Raw genomic sequence first — 10,590 nt, 5'->3', positions numbered from 1 at the left:
TTATTCTATAACACGAACAAACACATAAAATCGAGCTGGACAAAGTCCCATACACCATTATTCAAGCCTAACTGAAGGTCGGAACACACAAAAACACAAAACGGGTCAAAATATAACATATAACAAAAATCTGTGAGCTAGGGCCACACGACCGAGTGCCCCGACCGTGTGGAAGTGCCTAGGTTGTGTGGAGGTATACACACCTGTGTGGAGGTCTACACACTCGTGTGCAAGTTGGACACGCCTGTGTGACCAAGTTACATATCCGTGTAAGCAGCCCGTGTAACTCTCTGTCCAAATTTGATATAATAGGGTGCAGAGCAAACACGACCGTGTGAAAATCTCATACGCCTGTATGGCTAAGGGACACGACCGTGTGTCCAAGGCACATGCCCGTGTGGAAATCGACTAAAATTTCTAAATTGAAGCCATGTGATCGTGCAGCCAGGCCATGTGGCATCAAAATTTGCCCAAAACCCTAATTTCCAACTTCACACGACAGTGTGAACAGCTCGTGTGCGGCACACACCTGTGTGGCCACCCGTGTGGTCACAAAACCACACCAAAATAGGCTGCAGATCATGCAATTGCTGTCGAAACGAATCCCAATTCTTAATAACTCAGAAAAAGCCAAAATATAATAGATTCCATACAATTCAACTGTAACACAGTACATCAATTAACTAATTTTCAAATTCCACAGAAATTGTTGATTTCTACAGAACCCACTTAAAATTTTGACACCGAAATTGATTTCTACAGAATTCGCAATTTAAATGCCCAAAATGATCAACACCTCAAATTTAACAATTTTGAAAACCTCATTAATCAACATAAAACCTTAAGAAACTAATCTAAAATTCAGAGAATAATCAACAAAACAATGTTAATACTTACCCAGAAACTCCTGTCAACGAAATTGTAACACAAAGCAAAAGAAATAGAGTAGAAGCAAAAAAAATAGAATTCCAATTGATAGAGAGAAACAAGAACTTGAGAAGTGGAGATGTGAGAGAAGGAAAAGAACTTGACAACCCCTCTTCTTTTTCTTTTTAGAAACTCACTATTTCCAAATAATAATAAAAAAACTCACAATAATAAATAAATAACAAAACAAAGCTAGCTTAAATCAAATTCCTCATTAACACACCTGAGGACTTGAACCCGAAACCCAAAGGTAAACTAACACACATCCAACCACCAAACCAACAGGCTCATTCTAACATTAAAACGTGAAAGTGAACTCAATTGTTCGACCTACTCACTGACTCTCTCTACAACCCTCAAAACTTCTAACCCCAACTTCCAGGGTGTTACACTTGGTATTTAACCAATGTAGGATCTAAGCTTTTACTTTTCCTCAACAAATATTTCCAAGTAGCTTACTTTGAGAGTCAATTTCTCATTCATCACTCAACTATTTTGAGCATATGATATACCGTTGTAAAGGTCTCATGGAGTAGAATATGAAACCATAATTTTATTATTCAAATCTCCACCTTTACCTATTGAGAATATGCCTCAAAGTTCCCATAAATTACAATTTTTCCAATAAGACTAATTAATGACGCTATAAAAGTAGATAGATCAAATTATATCACAAATTAAAATATATTAAGTCTCAAGTTTCGGCATAGTCTAGGGGCTAAATTTGAAAATTGACAATTGTCTTATAATATCGAAATGGAAAGACATACACGAGTTTACAAGATTCTTAGAGTATTCAAATTATATATAACAATATAATGTTTTAATCGAAAAGTAAACGATATTAACTATTCAAACTAATTAATAACATTATAGAAATATAGAGATCAAATTATGTTAAAATTTAAAGAATATAGATTAAATCTCAAATTTAAAAATATTACATGGACCAAAACTAAAATTTAATTATTTTTTTAAATGTAAAATAAATAAAAATTGATGTCAACACCTTCGTTTTATATATAGCTATATAAACGAAATAGATTGAAATAAAAAAAATTTTGCATGGTGCCAAAAGCACCTAATCAATAGAAGAAAGGGTTTTATTTATATTTATAAAGGATAATTCTATTAATGGGTAAATTATATCAACAGTTACTCAACTTTGATGTAATTGATGAAACGATCACTCTTCTTTCAGTTTAGTCACTCAACTTTCAAAAAATAACAAATCAGTAACTAACGTTATTGAAAAGTGACAAATCAGTCACCCATTAACATTTTCCCTTATAGACTTAACGGGACAACTGACGTGGCCAGTTAACTAGCTGACATGGTCAATTAACTTGCCACTTAGACATGAGGAGTAGAAGGGTATTCTTTTTCTTCTCATTCTCCTCTTCTTCTTCTTCTTTAACTAACAATCAAAAGTAAAATTTGTCAAACTAAACCTATGGCATTTTTAAGGTTGTTGGCCCTTGCCATTTCCATAGTCGTTACCGTTGCCGTTGCCTCTGCCTCTACTCTGTCTTTTGCCTTTGTTTACTTTTCTTCTTCTTCCTCCTCTTCTTACAGTTCTTCTCATTTCCCCAAGAAACCAACAACCTAATTTCTCTTTTATTTACATAAAAATAGGAACCCAAAGCAAGACCTTGAAAAAATCAAATAGAGAGAGGGTTAATTGCTTCCTCCACCATATGAAACCTTTGATGGTTAAAAAGTGAAGTTACAACACTTACCACTATTTTCAAGTATAGAAAGAAGAACCTAGAAAATGATGAATATTTAATTAAAAGAAAATTAGGGTCTGCAAGTCAGAGTTGTAGGAAGAAGAAGTGTGGCAGCCATAACAATTAGTTGAGATTTAAAAAAGGGTCCTCATCTTCAAAATGTCTTCACCTTCAAAAATCTCAAATCTTAAACCCTAATTTCCAATTTCTCCAACATCAATCGACAATTGTTTCATATTTGATGAGCTCTCTTAGAAATGCTTTCAAAATTGTCCCTTAGAAATCCCAAATCTCTATGGTTGGTTGAATGGACAGAAGAAGAGAAAAAGCTTGATTTACATGAATGGGTTTTGAATAATTGTAAAATGAAATGGAGCAACGTGAAAGAAAAAGGACGGCATCTCTATTTCTTCCCTTCTTCTTTTTCTTTTTCTTTTCTTCTTATGTTTTTCTCTTCTTCTTCTACTGCCCAGTTAAGGTTCTTAATTTGAGGTTGTTTAAATGACAACAAGCATTCCAATGTGGTTGGTTAAATGCCAGGTCACTTTTCTGTTATGTCTATAAAATGGTTAGTAAGACTAATTTATTATTTTTCGAAAGTTAAGTGACTGAATTGAAAGTAGAGTGACTGTTTTGTCAACTGCATCAAAGTTGACTGTCTGTTGGTTGAATTTACCCCTATTATATATGTATGCATATATTTTTCCCAAGGTGCCTATTCTACCACTAAACAAGCTCTCTAACACTGAGGGTTAGTTTAACATTACTTTTGAAGAGTGTTTTTCAAAAGTGCAGTGAAAAATACTTTTGAGAAGTACTTTTGAAAAATTTGGTTTAAGATTTGAGTGTTTAACATTGTTGTCAAAAAATACTTTTGAGAAATAAAATGTCCATTTCAGACATGGTATTATAAAGTAACAAATATACATTTAAATAATGTTCAAATTAGTTAATATTATAATATTTTAGCAAGAATATAAAAAATAATTTTTATTGTTAATATTTTAATATATGAAATATTAATTTTAATATTTCTAAGTAATTAATAATAATTATTTATAAAATTTAATTAGAATATATAAACTATATTTAAATATTTAAATATAATCATTAAATGGAAGATCTTGAAGAAAATGGAAGAAAATTGAAGGAAAATAAAAAAGAACCATAGAGAAGAAGAAATGAAGAAGAAATTGTTCCCGTGAAAAATGATGAGGACAAAAAGGTAATTAAATAGTTAAAAGCACTTTTGGCCTAAAAAAAAGTTAAAATTTTCAACTTTTTCAATTTTAAACCAACTTTTTAAGTTAAACTGAAGTTTATTCAGTAAATAAATTAAGGGAAAAATGCATTTTTAAATTACAAAAACCGCTATGCTTACAGTTGAATGTACAATCTATGTCGCGAAAACATTAAAGTGATTTTTTTCCTTTTAACTATTTCTTTTAGCTGATTTATTAAAGTGATTTTTTAATACACAACATTAAAACAATATATTTCTATAACTAAATCTAAATAAAATAATGATTAAAAATATTGAAAAAGAAAAGAAATTCTTACAAAAAGCTAAGAGTAAAACTATAAGAATAGAAGCTACTGTGGAAGAAGACATCTTTCGAGAGATTTAATTTTATTTCTTTGTATTTTTAGTATTTGAGATGAGGGTTCACAAAGTAATTTGGGTGGGTATTTTGTAGAAATTTATTTTAGATAACGAAAAAATAAAGAAATTGAATAATTTAATACACTTTATGGTATTCAGATAACAACACATTAAAATTTAAATACTTTATGAACCTCATATGATGGTCTGATGGTTAAAAGTGTTCACGGTCTCAGATTTGATATGAAATCAATTCACACTAATTATGTTTGTTATTCGGACTTTATCTTGTTATTATAATTCAAAAAAAAATCTAAATACATTATAATGCATGGCATGAAAAGTGATTGTATAAGCCCAATTTTACCCGGGCCTGGCAACCAACCCAAACAGTCCATTTTACAAAAAATAAATAAACCCATTTACAAAATAGGCCCAAACATGACCCAAACCCAATGAAAACTAGGGTTTCAGAACCCTCGTCTCTGCCACCGCCCTAGCGCTGCACCCCCACTTGCCTCTGACCTGCGCCGACGCCTGTCGCATTACCATTGCCACCGGCCCTGCCACCAACCACTCCCATCAGTTACCTGCAAAGACACGCAACAACAGCAAAGAACAACCACCATAGTAACTAAAATAATGTTCAAATCGGCTATAAAAGCCGAAACCAAATGCATGTAAAAAGGGTTCCTTTTTTTGGGAAAAAAAACATTGAGAAATAAAAACAAGAAATTTCAAGGTGATCACTGTCTCATTCTTTTAACTTCAATCTCTTTTATTTTTTTATATACTAATAATAAATAAAAGAAAGAGGGCCGAAAGGGTATACCTAGGGGGCGTTCTCCTTCGTTAGGGCGGCCGAGGAAGTCACCTCTGAGGATAGGTGACCGGAAGCCGAAAGGTTTCTTGCCTTTTTGGAACACTTGTTGATTTTTTTGGAAATTTTTGAGGCCGGATCCGAACTCGAGGGTGTCGAAACCTTCAAGAGGGACTCTTTTCACCTTCTGGCCGCCGCCTACGGCGGCACCAGCGCCGGTGAGCGACGGCCACCACGGCCGGGCCCTTAACCAGAGAAGAGAGGGGTGGGGAGAGTGTTTTTGAAGTTTTTTTTGAAAAGAAGAGAAGAATGAAATTTTTTGGAATAAAATTTTAAAATAAGGTAATGTGTTGCGTTTGAAAATTCGAGGAAACGTTTCCTAATGTGCTAGGTTTCGATTTTCTCGTTCGACCAAATAGCCAAATATCCTTTTAAAATTTCAAAATAAGGTAATGTTTTGCGTTTGAAAATTTGAGAAAACCTGCCCTAATGTGCTGGGTTTCGATTTTTCTCGTTCGACCAAATAGCCAAATATCCTTTTAAAAATTTCAAAAATAAGGCAATGTTCTGCGTTTGGAAATTCGAGAAAACGTGCCCTAATGTGCTGGGATTCGATTTTTCTCGTTCGACCAAATAGCCGAATATCCTTTTAAAATTTCAAAATAAGGCAATGTTTTGCGTTTGAAAATTCGAGAAAACGTGCCCTAATGTGCTGGGTTTCAATTTCTCGTTGGACTAAATAGCCAAATATCCTCTTATATCTTAATCCATGTTATTCAAGTTTTTTAAGGATCGTATTTTTAAAATTCTTCAAAGTTTTCAATTTTCGACATTAAGACATTAACTAATCAACTAGGTACCAATTTTGGGCGTTATGAGGATGTTAACCCTTCCTCATACGTAACCGACTCCCGAACCCGTCTTTTTTGAATTTCGCGGACCAAACTCGTTGTTTTAATAAAATTAAATTGTTTATTAAAAACAACCATTTTTACGAGGTGACCCGATCACACCTCATCAAAAAATATTGGTGGCGACTCCCATTTTCGTTTTCGTTTTCAAAATCCAAGTTGACCCCGTTTTGTTAAAAAAATGGTGTCAACAGTGACATTGATAAATCAAACATTTTAAATATGTATTTTTTCCCACAAAGTGCATTAAAGAATAAGTTAATTTGTCAAATGTATTTCAACTCTTAACTCTATTTACCATCTTCCTTTCCATAATTTTACATTTCTTCCAAAAATTGTACTCTTTCATATTTTATATTTTTATTCTCTTTAGTTAATTAATCTAATAATTCTTTTAAGTATTGTTAGTTAAGGCGGAAATCTTGGGTTCTTAAGTACTTAGTTTTAAGTCTCATTATTTGGGATTGTAATGTGTGGATTTTTAGTCTCATCTTGTGCATATGATATGCCGTGTATAGGCTTTGCCCGAATTCTTTTTGGTTTCCAGTTCATCATCCATTTTATTTTCTACTTGTTTAATTCTACGTTGCAGTTGTTCAAACATTTATTTATACATGTATTGTACTTGTGAATAAAGGTAGCAATGGAGCAAGCTTGAACTTTTTCAGGTTTGAGTTTTATTTGGTATAAGTCTTTCTGGGTTAGAGCATTTTTGAGTTCAAGCTTTTTCAAGTGTATTTTTTTCTTTAAAACATTCATTTAGATTAATTAATGACATTATAAAAATAGAGCGACCAAATTATGTAAAAAGTTAATGTATATGGATTTAATCCAAGTTTCAACATTGTATAGGAGCCAAAATTAAAATTTAAAAATTTGTCTTATACTATAAAAAAAGAAAAGAAAAAAGCAAACCCAAAAATATGTGTCGGTCTCTAAGTCATTTAACATGTTCAAATTATATCTAACCATATAACATTTTAATTGAAAAGATAGCTATATTAATTAATTATCTGGACTAACTAATATCGTTATGAAAATATAATGACCAAATTATGTTAGAAATTAAAGTATAGAGATTAGATCTCAAATTCAGGTATGATAGAAGGGCTAAAATTAAAATTTAACATTTTCTTGTAATGTAAAGAAAAAGAGATAATCATAAGCGTGTCAACAAAAGGTAGGTCCTATGTAAATCCAAAAGACGAGGACCAAATTTAATGAAATTAATATATAAGGATTGTATCCCAAATATGATTATACTAGAGGGGCTAAAATTGAAATTTGACCATTTATTTTTGAAGTAAAAAAAGAAGGTGTCATGAAGAAAGACCCGAAAGCCTTTCTTTTACATAGTTATATAGATTAGTATGTTTCTTACCTGATTATTTATTTGTTTCAAATTTTAGAATAAATACTTGAAGGTTAAAAATATGTTTATGTCCTATATATTTTGTACATTTAGAATTTAGTCTGAGGAATATGATTTTTTTACCTTTTTATTTAAAAACTCAGGTCCAATTGTTATTAATGTTAAAATTCTTGTATTAAATTCTCTAGTGCGATATTTTAAAATTTAAAAAAAAGGTCGCTTTATAGTTATGTAACAAGAAAAATAACGCTGAAAATACTTATTAGGATTTATTCTTAGAAACACTCATTCAAATAATTAACTGTTTAATCTAACTAATGACATTATAAAAGTAGATGTACTGAATTATGTAAAAAAAATTAAAGTATATAGATTAAATCTCAAGTTTTAGTATAGTCTAGGGGCCAAAATTAAAATTTGACAATTGTCTTAGATATCAAAATGGAAAGCCATGTATCAGTCTCTAAGACTCTTAAGATATTTAAATTATATGTAACCGCGTAATATTTTAATCTAAAAGTTAACGTTGTTGACTATTCGAACTAATAAATGACATTATAAAAATAAAGAATCAACTTACGCTAGAAATTAAAGAATAAAAATTAAATCTCAAATTTACGCATATTAGAGGGATTAAAACTAAAATTTAACTATTTTTTCTAAAATATAAATTAAAAAAGGGCTTAATGATATTGTAAGTCCTCGAACTTTTTCAAAAAAATCAATTAAATTCCTCTAACCTTTTTACACTCAATTGTGTCATTGAACTAACAACACTGGTCAAATAAGGGAAATGCCAGTGTGGTCTTCAGCGATCCCACGCGAACATCGATTGCTGATGTGATAGTGACATGCCATCACTGAATGCTAATGTGGTAGTGCCACATCATCATCATATGTTGACGTGGCAATGCCACGTCAGTAAAAATAAAAAATATTTTAAATTTATTTTTTTAAAATAAATACACAATAAGGCACCAATTTGTCTAGAATTATTCTATAATTATAAAAAGAGTAAATTACACCAACAATCACTCAACTTAGTACAACTGACAAAAAAATCACTCTGGTTTCAATTCAGTCACTCAATTTTCAAAAAATAACAAATTAGTCCTCCATACCATTTTTCGTTACAAATGTAACAGAAAGTTGACCTGTCATTTAACTAGCCACGTTGGCATCCTAGCTGTCGTTTAGAGGGCCCCAATTTAAGAACCTTAACTGGGCAGTAGAAGAAGGAGATGAGAAAAAGAAGAAGAAGAAGAAGAGAAAAAAATATACAATATGAATGTGTTTTATCCATGTCTTTCTTCCTTTGTTGTTTCAAAAGCTGGAAAAAGAAAATCTCCCAAGCTTTCTTCACCCTCACATTTTCATTGCTACCCACTTTCGCAGCCAGTCTCTAGCGTTGCCTCTAACTAATACCATCACCAAAATGAAGCTCCCCTCACCCTTTGGACATCTAACGGTTTAGATTTCTCCAAGGAACAACCAAAATTTCCGAAAATTCAAGCACAATTTCGAGACTAGCAACCCTGATTTGCTGCAATCCACCGTTAGATGGACTTTAGTTTCGTACTATATTGATCCTCTCGTCGGCATCTACCTTCTCAATGTCCGAATTTGTGAAAAGATGCCTAAAACTTGGGTTTGATTTTGTTTTTATCTAGAAAACTTTTTTTAAGATTTACTCCCAATTTACACCCACATGTCATATAGAACCTCATAAAAGTCTATCTTAGTTTGATTTTTTTGGTGAAACGGTTAGTTTTGCAAAACAAACTTTGGGAATTTAAGTGTTATCCATTGGAATATCACTAGAATTTGGGTTCCATAGGCTCTTGGACATACTTCTTTAAGTTTGACCGGTACCAAATGTGAACCTATGTGGAGGAACTTCTAAGGGCGGATAGGGAAAAATAGAAGTAGCACCAAGATTATTAAAGGCGAGGATAGGAATGGGAGCAGGAGCTGCATCGTTTACCTTTGAGAAACCAAAGTTGAATGGAGCTCTAGTAGGTGGTGGGGAATGAAGGCAAAGAAGGATTGATACTTTCAGATGATTTAGTTGATTCTGATTGAACTAAATTCATTTTAAGATCCTCCTCCTCCTTTTTAGGGGTGTGCATAATTCGGGTAAAATCGAAAAAATTCGGTTAACCGACCGAATTCGATTAATCGGTCGGTTAATCGAATTTTTTCGGTCTGGGGCCGATTAATTTTTTTATGATTTTTCGGTTAACGGTTAATTCGGTTCAAAACCGGTCGGTTAACCGAATTTTTTTGGTTAACCGAAAAAATTAATAAATAAAATTATCTAACCCAACCCAATTACCCAACCCAATTACCAATCCAACCCAATAAATCTAAAACTAAAGTCTACCCAATTACCCAACCCAATAAAACTAAAACTAAAATCTACTCAGTTACCAACCCAATAAAAATAAAACTAAAGTCTAACTCTAAGTATCTATCCAATTACACTTTTTTTTTTAGTTTAATGCAAATGGAGATTTTTTGGAGAGAAGAAATGGATATAAATGGAGAATATTAAAGACTTACATTTCAATTATGTGTTAATTTCAAGAATTATGTAATTTTTTTAATTATGTAGTGATTCAAAGATTTATGTAATGTTTTTAATTATGTAGTGATTCAATTTGGGTAATTCGGGCAATTCGGTTAATTCAGTTAATTCGGTTAATTTTTAACCAAAAATAAAAACCATACAATTTTCGGTTAATTCGGTTAACCGACCTAATTAACCGAAAAAAATTCAGTTCAGTTAATGTTTTTTTAAAAAAATTCGGTTCGGTTAACGGTTAAAAATTTTGGAAGGTCGGTTAATTCGGTTATAGCTATTTCGGGTCGATTAACCGGTCGGTTAACCGAATGCACACCCCTACTTCTTTTACTACCCAACCCATCCAAAATTTCAATCTTCCCTTTCTTTCTTTTTTTGTCCCTTCCCCCCCACCCCAAATTATGTCTCTTTGGCTGCTCAATTCCAATGTTGCAAGTTAACTGGCCACATCATCTGTTCTGTTAGGTATGTAACGGAAAATGTTAATAGGTGATTAATTTGTCATTTTTCGATAACGTTAGTGATCGATTTTTCATTTTTCGAGAGTTGAGTGACTAAATTGTCAGTTGCATCAAAGTTGAGTGACTATTGGTGTAATTTACCCTTATAAAAACATAGAAAATTGATAGAAATTATAAAAAAA

Source organism: Gossypium hirsutum, chromosome D10, assembly GCF_007990345.1.
Source record: "Gossypium hirsutum isolate 1008001.06 chromosome D10, Gossypium_hirsutum_v2.1, whole genome shotgun sequence".
Lineage (NCBI taxonomy): Eukaryota > Viridiplantae > Streptophyta > Magnoliopsida > Malvales > Malvaceae > Gossypium > Gossypium hirsutum.
Note: the sequence above shows the minus strand (reverse complement) of the source record.